Consider the following 16,233-nt stretch of genomic DNA (forward strand, 5'->3'; position numbering starts at 1 on the left):
TGCAGTGTTTGTTCTCCCAATGAGATGTTACCGGAATGCTAAAAGATTAGGATGGCACGAGGTTATCTGATCTTCACTAAAGTGTTTAGGCCTGCCTAAAGGAGTTGCTGACTTACGGCCTACAGTTATATGAGGTTACTGATGCCAATGCTTATTAATGCTTCCCGCCTGGTGTTTGATATCCCTATGCTGATCTATTGCAGGTGTTCCGGTATGTTGGGACTTACTATGATGCCCTGATGTTTTCCCTCACAGGGGTCGTGGTGGAGTGATAATGCAGGTTATGTGTACTCATGCTAATGGTATTTTGCATTACAGTCTATCACTAAGGATGAGAGCCTGAGTTGGCCCCGCCATATTGGCCCCAGGCTCAATGTTAATTGGTTCTTCTTTATTTCAGATGGACTTACAGACTCAGCCCCTACTTCCCATGTAAATAATCCCCCCCCCCTGATACACTTGGCTCTGGTGCCAGTTGGCGCCGTGTTATGATGACACTGTTGATGCATTTTTGCCTTGCAGGTTGGAGATACTAAACTGCTTAATTTTCCAACTCAAACTGGTGTCCTGCCTCTTTTGTGGTGTGCCTGGTGTGTTGACTGAGGGTACTGCGTGAGTGCTTCACATGTCCTCGAAGTTTGGCCTGCCCGCTTGATGCCATGCTACCCCCTTTGAGACTTGGGCAACCCCCATTTCCAACACAGTGGTGGTGCTGTGCTTATGGTGATGTGCTGATGTTGAGGTGGTACTGCGCTGGTGCTTAGGTGGTGCTGTGCTGATGCGGAGGTGGTGCGGAGTGAGGCTCAGGCGGTGCGGAGTGCTGCTCAGGCGGTGCGGAGTGCTGCTCAGGCGGTGCGGTGTGATGCGGAGGTTGTGGTGCTGCGCTGGTGCTCAGGTGGTGCTGAGCTAGTGCTGTGCTGAGGTGATGCTGCTCTGATGCTGAGGTGGTGCTGCACTGAAGCGGGCTGCGCTGGTGGTGGTGAACTGATGCGGAGATGGTGTTGTACTGAAGCTGAGACTGTGCTGATGCGAAGGTTGTGCTGTGCTAATGCTGAGGTGCTGCCGAGTGCTGCTAGGGTGGTGCTGAGTGCGCAGAGTGCTGCTAGCATGGTGCAGAGTGCTGCTAGGGTAGTGGTGCTGCGCCTGTGCTCAGGTGGTGATGCTGAGTTGGTGCTGTGCTGAGATGATGCGGAGGCGGTGCTCTGGTGCAGAGGTGGTGCTGCACTGATGCTGAAGTAGGGCTGCGCTGGTGGTGGTGCACTGGTGCGGAGATGGTGCTGTACTGATGCTGAGACTGTGCTGATGCTAAGGTGGTGCTGTGCTAATGCTGAGGTGTTGCCGAGTGCTGCTGGGGTGGTGCTGAGTGTGCAGTAGCGTGGTGCAGAGTGCTGCTAGCTTGTGGTGCAAAGTGCTGCTAGCTTGGTGCAGAGTGCTGCTAGCTTGGAGGTGTTGCGCCTGTGCTCAGGTTATGCTGAGCTGGTGCTCAGGTGGTGATGCCGAGTTGGTGCTGTGATGGTGCTGTGATGATGCTGCGCTGATGCGGTGCTCTGATGCTGAGGTGGTGCTACGCTGATGCGGAGGTGGGGCTGCGCTGGTGCGGAGATGGGGCTGCGCTGGTGAGGAGATGAGGCTGCGCTGGTGCGGAGATGAGGCTGCGCTGGTGCGGAGTTGAGGCTGCGCTGGTGCGGAGATGAGGCTACGCTGAGGAGGTGGTGCTGTGCTGATGCTGAGGGGGTGCTCTGCTGAGTGATAATGAGGTACTGGTGCTGAGCTGGTGCTTACTGGATGTTGCGCTGAGGTGGCGCTGTATTGGTTCGGAGTTGCTGCTGAGGTGGTGCTGCGCTGGTGCATTGATCTGGAGATGGAGCTGTGATGATGCAGGGGGGTGCTGTAGTGGTGTTTGGTGAGGCTGAGAAAATGCTGCACTGGTGTTGAGGTAGTGCTCCTGGTCGATGCTGAGATGGTGCTAAGTGATGCTGAGATGGTAGTGCTGCACTGGAGCTCAGGTGGTGGTGCAGCACTGGTGCTCAGGTGGTACTAAGCTGGTACTCGTATGGTGCTGATTCTGTGCTGTGGTGATGTGCTGATGCTAAGGTGGTGCTAAGTTGCTGATTAAGTGGTGCTGTGTTGGTGGTGGTGCTGTGCTGATGTTGAGGCAGTGCTGCGCTAATGGGGAGTTCATGTTGCAGTAGTGGTGGTGCATTGATGAGGAGGTGGTGCTGTGCCGATTCGGAGATGGTGCTGTGCAGATGCTGAGATGGTGCCGAGTGATGTTTTGGTGGCACCAAGTGATGCTGTGCGGGTTCAGAGTGAAGCTGTGCAGGTGCCGAGTGATGCTGAGGTGGTGGTGCTGCGCTGATGCTCAGGTGGTGCTGAGCTGGTTCTGAGTGATGCTCAGTCGGTGCTGTGCTGTGGTGATGTGATGATACTGGAGGTGGTGCTGCACTGATGCTGAAGTGGGGCTGCATTGGTGGTGGTGCACTGATGCGGAGGTGGTGCTAATGCTGGAGTAGTGCTGAGTGATTCTGGGGTAGTGGTGCTGCGCTGGTGCTCAGGTGGTGCTGAGTGATGCTGTAATGAGGTGATGCAGAGGTGCTGCGGCGCTGAATCGCAGGAGGTGATGCGCGGATGCCGAGTTGTAGCGGAGGTGGCGCTGCCCCGGGGAAGGGGTGGGGCTGGGTTGGTGGTGGTGCACTGATGCGGAGGTGGTGCTGCGCTGATGCTGAGGTGGTGTTAAGGTGGTGCTGCACTGGTGGTGAACTGATGAGGAGGTAGTGCTGTGCTGATTATTAGATTGTAGTGGTGTTGTGGTGAGCTGATACCAAGGTAGTGCTGTGCTGATGCTGAGGTGGTGCTGCAGCTGCTGGTGCTGAATCATACTGAGGTGGAGGTGTGCTTATGTGGAGGTGGTGCTCAGTTAGTACTGAGGTGGTGCGAGTCATGATGGTGGTACTCAGCACCAACTGAGCACCAGCACAGCATCGCCTAAGTGATGCTGAGTTAGTGGTGTACTGGTGCCAAGTTGATGCTACACTGGTGCAGAGTTGGTGCTGTGCTAATGATGAAGTGGTGCTGCATTGGTACGGAGTTGCTGCTGAGGTGGTGCTATACTGGTGCTGAGGTTGTGCTGCGCTGATGCTGCACTGATGGTGGTGCACTGATACAGAGGTGGTGCTGTGGTAGTTTTGAGTGATGCTGAGGAGATGCAGTGGTGCGAAGTGATGCTATGGTGGTGCCGAGTGATGCTATGGTGGCGCTGAAGGATGCCCTACTGGTGAGGAGGTGATGCTGCACTGATAATAAGGTAGTGCTGCGCTGGTAGTGAGCTGGTGCTGTGGCTAAGGTAGAGTGGTGCTAGTGGGGCTGAGTGATGCTGAGGTTGTGCTGTGCTGGTGGTGCTGCTGAGTGATGCTCATGTGGTGCTGCTGCTTAAGTGGTGCTGAGTGACGCTGAACAGTGCTGAAATGGTGCTGTGATTTATCTTTTTATTAAAGACGATTTTTAATCTGCACTGGTGGTAGATTATCTACCTATTCCATACCACTCGCAGCACACTTTCCACACAACATGGAGACAATAGAGACTGGACATACATGTTCTTCTCCACATAAAGGTAGTGTTTCAGTAACTTCGTCTGTTCCATGCAGCTTATTCCAGTGAATCTCCATGTATTCTCGCAAGCCTTTATCACCGCTGATACACTAGGTTAACCTCTTAAAGATGTACTTTAGTGACATCATGTTTACTATTTGCTAATAATGTGTTGGTCCACACTTTCAAGGGTTGGTGGTTCTGCTAACGTTCTTTTAATTTAAAAAAAATGTAAAAAGAGGATTGCGAGACTAGTTCATAGGTCGAGTGCATTGCAGTTAGGTCGAGCAGATTATTCAAGTCTCTAGACCTGCCGGTTTGGTGACATTTTAAAGATTTTTCGAAGCATGGGTGCCTCCTCAAGTTTCATTACCCCACTGGGCTAATCAACTGGACCATACCAGCACCTCGATACCCTAAAGGGTGATAATAAGTGCTATACAAAATCTACCGATTCTCCGAGCCCAACCGCCGTTCGTCGATCGCCCCAAGAACATAGAACACCAAGGAGATACTGGAAGATGCGCTGCAGCGACGTTCCACAATAAATCAGTAACACAAGATGCAAAGACAGAAACTAACATAAGCAAAGCTCCAATAAAGACCCCCCCCCCCCAAAAAAAAAAAACATAATACACAATGATACAACTCTCTCAGAAAAACGGCATGTGAGCTCTAAATTTACCGAAAGCCGGGACACTAGGTGAAAAAAACAGCACTGTCCCAGCAAACCTGAACTTGTGCTTAATGTCTGAAATGACTGGTTGTCATGTTTTTGTTACTTGTAAACCAATACATTAAAAAATAAACATTGCCACTTTAATAACACTTGTCGAGAGGCTACCGCAAGTGTGACATCACAGCATGCACACCCGCAGTTGGCCAACTTATTGTAGGCGAGTGGAGAAGTTCCATGGGGTGATGAAGCCTTTAACTTTCCTTCGCCTCTAATCCATATTAGTCCCAGGGCGCGGGTATTTTAAACTTGGGTACCCTTCAAGACCGGGAATTGCCGTGGGTCACTGGGTCGGCTATACACCAGAACAGGTGTTCGGTCAGCTCTGAACACCTGTTCTGTTATTCTAAAGCCTCGCTGTGATAAGGGGCATGTTACAAATTGCTGGGGTAACATGAGACGTATGACTCCTACCAGACGTGACTGACATAAACACAGGTGGGTGGTTCTCCTTGAATTTATCCAAGTACCCACTTCCTGCACACCAAAAACAGGCGGCGCAGTGCGGTCACATCTCACATGACGCAACAGGTACAAGAAACACTCACCTAGCATCCGTCCTTCCCTGACTGCTTCTGCCAGTTTCCTCTGTGCTCTGCCGGGGAGGCGCCGAAAAATGTGCCTTCCTCCTTTCAGTAGACGTGGCAGTAAGACCCGCCTCAAGTAGTCACTAATCCCTTCCCAATTTTTTTTTCCATTTAAAGCGCCACTCCGAGAAGACAAGATTCAAATGACGACACATTTCGCCGGCGTTGACGTAATTTCCCGTGCGCATGTATATTTTACACGCGGGCGCCATCTTGAGTGGCAAATTCTCATTTGCACAAACTCAGTAAAGAGCGCCATGCCTGCTCGGAATGATTCATTTCACGAGGACGAGTGCTGCTGAGCTGCTCGACTGCGAATATTTTCTTCTAGGAAACTGATCCTCGTCAGATCAGACAGTTCTAAGCGAAGGGGAGACACCTTCACTGCCGCGAATTTTCCACCCGGTGCTGAACCCTTTAGTGGATACTTGGGGTAGTTCATCGTTACACCTGCATACATGCCAACATTTTAGGACAGGGACGTGGGAGATTAAAAATAAACAAGCATTTGCAATGCAACAGGTCTCGCATTTGCGCGAGTTTGAGCTATTGGCATTGTAAATGACAATGCCTTTTATTTATGTTTTGGTTTTTGAAACATAAATAAAACGTATTCTTATTTGCAATGTTAATAGCTCAAACTCGTAACTACGAGACCTATTGCATTGCAAATGCAATAGGTCATGCATTTGCGCGAGATTAAGCTATTGGCACTGTAAATGACAATGCCATTTATTTATCTGTTTTCAAAACCTGTAAAAGGGTGACACTACCAACCAGAATATAAGATCCTTAAGTATTGCCCGGCGGTGTCGCCTCTTGAACCCACAAGGAAGTTAAACTACTGAAGAGGCAGGCGCTGGAGACTGGAAGGCAGGAAACAAGGTTTTTATTCTCTCCGGAGGAGAACACAGCAAAACAGACAGCAGGTATCGTTCTGAGGTGCTCTACTCGCATCTCTGAGGCCTGGCCTCTTATACACAAGTTAATCACTTTATTGCATGAAACACATTCTCGTTAATACTTAGATGTACGAAAAGGCATCCTCGGAATCTCCCCTTCAGGTCCGTTCCCACACATAGTTACAGTTGAAGTCCCCACCCCGGTCACAACAGGTGGTGATCATCGCACAGTTGGATATTCCGCCGATTCACGGAATGTGTGGGGTTCGATCGGATCTCATGGGGTGGGGGCTTTGATCAACTCGGGGGTCCTTTGATGAGGGAAGCTTCCTACTGTACTGGGGGGTAATAAACAGTATCCGCAGAGCCAGATGGCGGCCTGGGAGCTGGGAAGACAGACGGGCACACAGGAAAAGGGGGTTTGCATCAAAAGGACCTGGGACCATGTAAGAAATGAAGGGGGGTGCCGTGCTGGGAACAGGATGGGATTCCGAGGCCGGGCTGCGCTGGAGAGGGGTTTATGACCCGAGACATGTGAGGGCGAGGGGGTTGTCAGCATGCGGGGGGTGCCCGTGAGGCTAGGAGAGGGAGAGAGACGCGCTGGTTATCAGGAAAGGGCAGGGAAGCCATGGTGTTCAAAATGGCGGCTGTTTACGCGCACGAAAAAGGTTCGAGAAGAGCAAGAGGGCGCCGATAATGTTGACGGTTTCAGCCTAACTTTCAACAGTCCTCCCATTTCAACATATCTAGCCAACTTGCTTACTCAATGTCAATTTTCATCAAATTCCTAACCTCGGTATCGTATAATGCTCTCATGTGTTCGTTTCCAAAGTCCACAGTTTTGGGGAAAATACAACTTGCACATAAAGAACACAAAGGTGGCAGACATTGAATTCCTAAGCATAGACCACATATTACGACTACAGGAATCAGGATAATGGCGAGCAGTCTCCAGCCCCAGTTCTTAACGGAGTCCCAGAACCAACCACCAAGCGACCATTCTTCTTGTTCTTGGTGGACTTCCGAAGAGAGTCTGTGAAGATGTTCAATGGCTTTGTACACTGATGGTGAGTTGTCTGGTATATATGTACAACAGCTGGACCCAATAATGCGGCATGCTCCTCCACGGTCCGCCAGAACCACGTCTAGAACAAGGCGGTTCTGGAGAGCCACCAGACGGGCCGCTTGGAGCTCGGCAGTGTTGTTAGCAAAGATACCAGCTGTGATGTTCATAGTTGTCTCAACTGCCTGAGTCAGGTGTCGGATGGCACGGCTGTTTGCCATCGGGCCCCAGAGGGGGACGAGTCCTTTCATAGCATCGAGGAACTGTGCTCCTGTTGAGTCGGCTTGTTCAATGTCTTTGGCTCGTTTTTGTCTATGGTGATTCGCTGGGGCCACATAAGTCGGAGGTAGGATGAAGGAGATGAAACAAGTGCCCCCCCAGCCTTTGGGGAGCCAGGTGTAGGCCTTGGTGCCGCAGACGAAATACATGTTTGGTGATGCCACAAAGGAAGGTGGATCCGTGGAATCCAAAGTTCTGGTAAAACGGCAGGCGCTGCGACCCACCAGCTGTGTCCCAAGTCCTTCTACGCACATGTGGCCTGTGACGTTGATGACCGACAAGGCCACAGTCAGAGTGGCCGCCGTTCGTTTCCGCAGATAGGAGAAGGTGGGTCTGGTTGGATTGTTGAACACCTGCATTTCGATCCGTTCTTTAGCCGGGATGTCCATTTGGATTGAATCGTTGGAGGTCTGCGGGCAGAAGTGTATCTTCGTTTTGTTTCGTCGGACCCCGTGGGAGAAATGCGTTATGGTTCTGCCTGAGGTGGCATTGTCCTTATAGCTTTCTTGTAGGAGGATCAGCCAAGCAAGGCAGGAGCCGTGAACAGAGAAGGGTGAAGGGATGAATGGTATTGAATGTCCAGTGGCATGGGGCAGCAACCCACAGATCCAGCAGTTGGTGGCATTGGTGGCAAGATTGTGTTGGTGAAGCAGCTGCACGAAAGAGTTATTCCAAAATTCCTTTCGCCTCTCTCTTAGTTGAGGAGAGAGCGAAATTAGATAATGTTCCTTCATGGTTGTAGGCTGAGCAGTGGTTAGGAATGTTTCGCGAGCAGGTGCATGCTCTTCCATAATCCAGAGCGCGGTCATGAGGAGAAAGCAGAAGAGGATTCCGATGAAGAGTGCAATTGTCTTTGAGCTATGGAGTCTGTCTGTTCTCGGATTTCTGTAGTGGGTATTTCCTGCTGTCTCCGTCGGCTTCTTATTTGGCGCTTCCATCATCTTCTTATCTGGCGCTTCCATCATCTTCGTTTTCAAGGTGCTCGGTAGTGGGCAGGACCACAGACTTAGTTTAGCTTCTCTCCAGGTAACCCTTGGTAGTTTGGGTCACCGTTCTGAGATCCTTTAACCTAGTCCGTGGCCTACTTAGCCGAAGCTCCCTCCTTTCGACGCAGGAAATACCCTTCTCGAGATGGTACAGTGGGGTCAGGATGTTTTGAAAGTTCAAGTGTCTCTGTGTCAGGATAGCAGTTCAACGATGGTCGGTCCTGGTTCAGGAGCTCTTCTTGGGTGTTGACGTTGTCTGTCGTGGCCAGGGCTGAGGAGACCTTTTTGCAGTGATGGGCGTGCAGCCAGTGCTTCTTCCCCTCCACTCGAAGTGCGGTCCGAGTGGTGATCAGCACTTGCCAGGGGCCCGTCCACCGGGGTTCCAAACTCTTTGATCGCTGAAAATTCCGGATCAGCACGAAGTCCCCCGGCTGGATGGCGTGACCCGGACCCCTGGAAGCATCGGGGATGGCCTGCTGCACCTGCTGATGAATGACAGACAGAGTTTCAGTCAATTTATACAGATAATCAGACATTAGGACGTCCGGAACGTCATGAATGGAAGTTGGTTTCGGGGCAGACCAGACGCTCATGGGTCGACCGAAGACAACTTCATAAGGAGTTAAGTGATGTCGGGTGGGGGTAGAGCGCATCGATAGCAATGCCAGTGGGAGGGCGTCTGGCCATTTCAGGCCCGTGGTAGCCACTATTTTGGCCAGTTTAAGCTTTAGTGTGGCATTGTGTCGTTCGACAAGCCCAGCAGATTGGGGGTGGAAGACTGCGTGGAATTTCTGTTTAATACCCAACCCATTTAGGATGAGCTGGATAACTTTGGCTATGAAGTGGGGGCCATTATCACTCCATAAAACACGACAGAGGCCATAACGGGGGAAAAACTCCTTTAACAGAACCTTTGCAGTGGCCATAGCGGTGTTGTCACAGGTTGGATATGCTTCCACCCACTTGCTAAATGCGCACACCACAACAAGTACATATTTCAGGCCTTGGCATCTGTCTAGCTGGATGTAGTCCATCTGCAGGACTTCAAATGGGTGGTTTGGGACCCCAAATCCCCCCCGGGGTACTACAGTTCCTTTCCCGGGGTTGTGTTGCAGGCATATTAAGCATTGTTGGACCAGGCGTTTGGCGGAATCTGGGATCTTATCATTGTGCCAAACCCTGGAGACAAGTTCGATCATGGGGGCTGATCCTATGTGGGCAGGGGAGTGTGCCATGGTCAGTATGGGAATCAGGTATGAATCAGGTAGCAACCATTTGTTTGTGTCTTTTGTCCGCCAGCAGCCTTCATCGTCTTTTAATCCCACCCGTGTCCATTCAGTCAACTCGTGTTGTGTGCTAGCCGTTTGAATGTCCCTGATAGTGTCTCCAGCGTCAGTCCATTTTTCCGCTTGTGACCTGGTTACGTACATATGTGTCGTCGTCCTATTTTCAGCTGTCGTTCGGGCAGTGATGTCGGCTAGTGCATTTCCCTGTCCAATAATGTCTGTCACCTTCTTGTGTGCCTGACATTTGATGACGGCAAGCTTGTTGGGGAGAAGGACAGCTTCGATTAAGGCGGAGACTAGATCCCCGTGCAAAATGGGTGTGCCGTGCGAGGTCAGGAATCCCCTTTCCCTCCAAAGGAGCCCAAAATGGTGAACCACCCCGAAGGCATACTGGCTGTCGGTGTAAATGTTCGTTGTGGTTCCTGTTGCCAGGATGCAGGCTCGTGTCAAAGCAATCAGTTCCGCTGCCTGGGCAGATCGCTGGGTGATGCGGGCTGTTTCTACTACGGTTCGAGCCGTGGTGACTGCATAGGCAGCGGAAGTGGTACCGTCGGAGAGTTTGATGCAAGAACCGTCCACCCACAGCTCCCCGTCGGGGTCAGGGAAAGCCGTGTCTCTGAGGTCAACCCTACTCCTGGTTTGTTTGTCCGTAAGAGTCACGCAGTCATGCACAGGGTGCACATTGGGATCGTTCTCTGGCAAGGGTAACAGAGTTGCCGGGTTCAGTGTGGTGCATCTTTTCAGGGTGATATGGGGGGCAAGCAAAGTCAGTTCGTATCCAGTCAGTCGTGCGCTCGTCAGATGTTGCGTCTTGGTTTGGTTCAGGAGGGTGTCGACTGCATGGGGTACCAGTACCGTGAGGGAATTCGAGAGTACAATCCCCTCACTCTGTCGGATAGAGATTGCAGCAGCAGCTACAGCTCGAAGGCAGGCAGGCAAGGCTCTGGCGACAGGGTCAAGAGTGGCAGAGAAGTAAGCGCACGGTCGTTGCTTAGGCCCGATGGCCTGGGTCAGGACAGATAAAGCGCACCCCTCCCTTTCGTGAGTGTAAAGGGAGAAGGGCTTTTTGTAATCAGGGGTACCTAGGACGGGGGCTGAGCAAAGGGCATCTCGCAGTTCCGTGAAGGAGGTTTGACACTCAGGGGTCCACGGGAGTGGGAAAGGGACGTCTTTGTTTAGCAGAGAAAGCAGTGGTTTTACAACGAGGCTGAAGTTTGGTAACCATTGTCGGCAGAAGGAGGTGAGGCCTAATAGGGAGCGAACCTGCTTCTGGGTCTTAGGGACAGGGGTATCTAGAATGGTTTGGATTCGATCAGGAGTGAGTTTTCTTCCATCTTTGGACAAAAGGTGGCCTAGGTAAGTGACCTGGGGTAGGCAGAATTGCAACTTCTTCTTGGAGACCTTGTGGCCATTTTCCGCAAGGAAGTGCAAGAGTTGAATGGTGGCGGTAACCGCTAGAGGGGTGGTGTCGGCTGCCAAAAGGATGTCATCGACATATTGTACCAACACCACTCCGTCGGGTAACTGGACTTGGTCTAGTTGTCTTTTGAGGGCCTGGCTGTAGATGCTAGGGCTTTCCGTGTAGCCCTGGGGCGCTCGGCAAAACCTATATGAGCGGGCTTTTAGGGTAAAGCCGAAGAGATATCGGCTGTCTGGGTGGATGGGGATGGAAAAGAATGCGTTCTTGAGGTCGATGACGGTAAAGGTGGTGGCAGTAGAAGGAATCAAGGTCAGGATGGTGGTGATGTCTGAGACCACAGGGTACTGGGGTACCACCACTTTGTTGATCTCTCGGAGGTCGATGATAAAACGGTATGCTTTCTCATCTCCCTCTCCCTGCTTCTTGATAATGGGCAAGATAGGGCTGTTGCAAATGTTGCTAACCACTTCCTCTACCACTCCTGCGTCTATCAGTGACTGGATAATCATTACCAATGCCTTCTCGCCCTCTGGCGATATCCGATATTGTGGGAGTTTTGGGAGTGGTACGTCTGGTCGGACAGTAATGTGTACTGGGTCAATTAACATACGCCCTACGTCCGAATCCGCTTTGGCCCACAGATACGGAGGCAGAGTGTCAAGCAGGGATGCGTCAACGTCGGTGATGGAAAACATGTGTTGGGGAGAGCAATGTCTAAGCAGAACGGGGTTGTCGTAAAGAAACACTCGAACTCCATCTTGAGAACACCTGATCGTCGCTCGGAAGTGTTTCAGTAAGTCAAGTCCCATAATGGCGTCAGGGCTATTGGAGGAGAGCAAGAACGTGGTGTCAGCGGTGTTGTTTTCTACGTCAAAGAGAATCGGGGCAGACAAAGGGTTGGTGGAGGGCGTTCCATCGAAACCTGTCGATGTTATGAGTGAGCCAGACAAGGGTGCCCTTGGAATCAGTCGTTTAGATAACGCACTACGTGTTGCGCCAGTGTCTACCAGAAATGGAGACTTGGTACCCAGGACCTTAGCAGTGACGTAAGGGCCCTGCTGGTCAACATAGAGCTCGACTGGATCCCTCCCTTGCCCTTGGCTGTCCTATGCGAAGTTGTGGGTGTCTTCATAGTCAGATTGTTGATATTGGTTCTGCCTGGGTCGATCGAACGTATTTGGTCTGCCTGATCTGTCGTTAGTCGCGTCATTTGGGGGCCCTCGCTGTTGTCCCTTAGGTCTCGGTCCGTTTGCTACGTCCCTGGGGTCTTTGTTTCTGATCATTTCCAGAAGAACTGGGCACTGGGATTTCCAATGGCCAGTCCCTTTGCAGAAAGCGCACTGGTTCTCTCTAAGGTCTGTGCGTCCACTGTAGGAAGTCAGAGTGCGGTCCTGGGGAAATGTAGTCTTAGGGACGTTCGTCTGGTAGTTTCCCCGATATTGGTCTCGTCCTATAGTCACCCCTTGCAGTTTGGCAATCATCACCCTCTCTTTTAAGTCCTTCTTCTTTTTCTCTGTTGCCCTATCGTTTTCATTTTTCTGATGCTCATAATATTGGGCCATTTGGAGAATCGCTGTAGGTTTGGAGGCTGCCCAACTACTCTCGCTGGCCTGTAGTTTCTGGGAGATCTCCGATGACAGGCCCTTAACATAATTCTGGACAAACAGATGGTGTCCGGTTGCAGTGGTCATGTCCTGGCCGCTGTAATCGGAGAACACCGTTTCAAACCGGGAGAAGTATTCCGATACATCCTCCTGGGGTTTCTGGCGACAGGCTGTTACTATCGACCAGTCCACTTTCTTTTCTGGGATCAGGGTTTTTAATTTCTCTACGATTTTATCTGGAAGGTCTAGAATGGATTTCAAAGGCTTTTGTCCTGGTCCCCGTTGTTTATCCAGGTCATTGAGTTGTGACCAGGTTTGTCCAAACAGCTCAAGGTGGTCGACTTTCCGGATTTGCTTCCACACATCAGCTGGTAGACATAACCCGAAGAACAAGTCGATGTCAGCCAGGGTCATAATCGTTGAGCCCAGGGCTGTACCCAATTCAGTATAAAAGGCAGTGGGGTTTTTACGTAGGTCGGGTAGAGATTTCCGGAATGTCAGAATCTCTTGCCGGTCCCATGGCTGGTAGACCCAGTTGTACACTACCCTTCCCTTCGCATCTTGGTTGTTTGCATCATCGTGAGTCCCTGTACCTCGGGGAGGAACCCAGTAAGGGGCAGCCTCTCGTATCAGCATCATGGTGTTAGATTGCTCGGTTGGTGGTTTGGTCACTACGGAGGTCGCGGATTTAGCTCCCGGCTCTCGTTCAGTGAGGTGGCGGAAAACCTCAAGCGTACGCGTAAGGAGGTCCGACACATCACACTCGCCCTCATCCCCGATATCGACCTTCCGGTACAGAGTCGTTAGGCTCCCGGGACCGTTGTCTTGATATCGGTCCTCGTATGCATTCAAGACATGATAACACAGTCGTACGGTAAAATGTCGTCTGTGACTCCCTGTATACGAGCTGAACATATCCGTGATGTACTCTTCATCATCCTTCCTTTCTACCAGTGTCCTTGCTATTTTGTCGATCCCCGCTCGCTCATCTTTGCTTAGTCTGCTTGTTCTTGCAGGGCCAGCCCCTCGAGTCTCATGGTCGTCTAACGTTGTTGTTGATGCGGTTTTTAATACAAGGGGTTCGGCTGGCACAGAGGCCATTGGGGCCGAAGCTGTGGCGGTACCTTCGTTTGTACCTGGGGGTGGCGCGTGCTGCGCTAAGGGTTGGGAAGGGGCATATGGAGGGGGCATGTAGATGATAGGAGGACCTAACAGCAGGTCCTCGTTGGCTCGTTGTTTCGAGGGTAAATCAGGGTAGAGCATGGAGGGAGTTCTAACCGGACACTGGCTTGGTGTTTCCATTTCTAGTTTCTGTTTAGCTTTCTCTCTTTCCTTTATCTCTTTTTCTAGTTTCTGGGCAGCTAGGTGGGCTGCTTTTCGCAGCTCTTTTTCCAACCTACTCTCAGTTTTCTTTTTACGTTGTTCAGTTTCTTTTCGCCACATGCCGAAACTGTCAAGCATAGTGGGTGTTGTCTTGTTTTTACCCAGGGCAGTTTCTAGCGTTTTTATTTTATCATCATCGAAGGATCCTATCAGGGGCCACTGACTTTCTTGACCCTTTTTCGTATATTTATGCCATAGTTTACTATAGGCTATAGCGGTCAATCCATGCTTCATGAACATGTCCTTATTAGGGGTGCCTTCCAGTGGGGCTGGATGGTCCATCTCTAATAAGCGGTCCGGGCTAAACAGGCTACTAATCAGTGGGGAGAAGACAGACATGACGGCTCGTAACGAGGGACTAAAAAGTCAGCACTGCCTATCTTATCACTAGGTGCAAAGACTGGACAGAATATTTCTATTCTACGTTGTTTGCAGGCAGTGAATACCTCATGGATCAAAATAACAAAAAGACCAATAAATATTCAATGGGGAGAATGAGTAGGTCCGCAAAGATCTGCGTTACCTACCCTTTTCACCATCTGCAAAAAGGGTGGTCTCTTCCCTGTTTGCAGACAGAGAATCTCCAGAAAACAATAGTTTTGCGAACAACAGTTCAGTTTCAAGTAATTATTGAGTGGGGGAGAAAAAAAGAAGCACGGCTGCTGCCCTACCTATCCTCCACTGTTTGCAAAGAGAGAGAGCCCGTTGTTTCTCCGTTTGCAGACAGCGAATCTCCAAATAAATAAAAAGAGCAATACTAGTATTTTTTTTTAAACAATCAAGCAATCAAGCAATCATTTCGCAACTTGTCGTGTTTACACGACCTTACCCGGACCGCATGGACAGTTTCTTGTCTTCCGAATCCAGCGCCCGATCGTCCTCTCTTCTCCGTTATCCTCGCGGCACTCCTGATGGTTCCCAGTCAGGACCGTAGATCACTCGAGAGAGGTCTGTTCGGAACCAGTGAAGTTCGGATGATCGGCTGTCAGACGAGGGTCTATCGGACAGACGCGTTCCCGATCGTTGCAGTCGTTCACTCTGTCGTCAGGACCTCTCCCACTGGATCCACGGGTCGCTGATGGGCCCCACGCTTGGGACGCCAATTGTAAAAGGGTGACACTACCAACCAGAATATAAGATCCTTAAGTATTGCCCGGCGGTGTCGCCTCTTGAACCCACAAGGAAGTTAAACTACTGAAGAGGCAGGCGCTGGAGACTGGAAGGCAGGAAACAAGGTTTTTATTCTCTCCGGAGGAGAACACAGCAAAACAGACAGCAGGTATCGTTCTGAGGTGCTCTACTCGCATCTAGGAGGCCTGGCCTCTTATACACAAGTTAATCACTTTATTGCATGAAACACATTCTCGTTAATACTTTGATGTACGAAAAGGCATCCTCGGAATCTCCCCTTCAGGTCCGTTCCCACACATAGTTACAGTTGAAGTCCCCACCCCGGTCACAACAGGTGGTGATCATCGCACAGTTGGATATTCCGCCGATTCACGGAATGTGTGGGGTTCGATCGGATCTCATGGGGTGGGGGCTTTGATCAACTCGGGGGTCCTTTGATGAGGGAAGCTTCCTACTGTACTGGGGGGTAATAAACAGTATCCGCAGAGCCAGATGGCGGCCTGGGAGCGGGGAAGACAGACGGGCACACAGGAAAAGGGGGTTTGCATCAAAAGGACCTGGGACCATGTAAGAAATGAAGGGGGGTGCCGTGCTGGGAACAGGATGGGATTCCGAGGCCGGGCTGCGCTGGAGAGGGGTTTATGACCCGAGACATGTGAGGGCGAGGGGGTTGTCAGCATGCGGGGGGTGCCCGTGAGGCTAGGAGAGGGAGAGAGATGCGCTGGTTATCAGGAAAGGGCAGGGAAGCCATGGTGTTCAAAATGGCGGCTGTTTACGCGCACGAAAAAGGTTCGAGAAGAGCAAGAGGGCGCCGATAATGTTGACGGTTTCAGCCTAACTTTCAACAAACCAACACACAAATAAAAGGTCTGTCATTTACAATGCCAATAGCTCTAACTTTTTGCAAATGCGAGACCTATTGCATTGTAAATGCTTGTTCTTTTCTCATGCCTGTCTGGTACCCCCATCGTGCAGGCTGCTGCTGAGGCAGCCTGGTACAATTCGGCCACTCTGCAGTTGTATGTTAAGTTTTCAGAAGCCTCACCCTGGGTCTTTTCTCAGCACCTTGCACATCAATAAAGTAACATTCTCAGAACCTTTGAGTTTGTTTTTACGTTTCCCCTAGTATCCAGGAGCTGTGACACAAAATGGAGGGCGCTCTGCGGCTTTCTGGCTGCAGTTATGGGTCGGCAGAACTAGAGGCCCTGGCATGTTTGCTCTTCTACTGATAAATACGGTTAACATCTTTTAATTTCTGAAAATTC

At 50.9% G+C, this 16,233-nt stretch overlaps 1 protein-coding gene across 2 annotated transcripts in view; it reads right to left on the bottom strand.

The window, feature by feature from the left end:
• The window catches only part of PLPP5 (phospholipid phosphatase 5), a 204,591-nt gene extending 199,582 nt beyond the window's left edge, over positions 1-5,009 (bottom strand). For both annotated transcript variants that reach the window (XM_078666309.1, XM_078666308.1), the window contains exon 1: positions 4,876-5,009. The gene's annotated coding sequence lies outside the window, so the exon portion shown is untranslated. The remainder of the gene's footprint in view (positions 1-4,875) is intronic.
• Between the last annotated feature and the right edge of the window lie 11,224 nt (positions 5,010-16,233).

The sequence above is a fragment of the Lissotriton helveticus genome, chromosome 11, assembly GCF_964261635.1.
Source record: "Lissotriton helveticus chromosome 11, aLisHel1.1, whole genome shotgun sequence".
In the NCBI taxonomy this organism is placed as follows: Eukaryota; Metazoa; Chordata; class Amphibia; order Caudata; family Salamandridae; genus Lissotriton; species Lissotriton helveticus.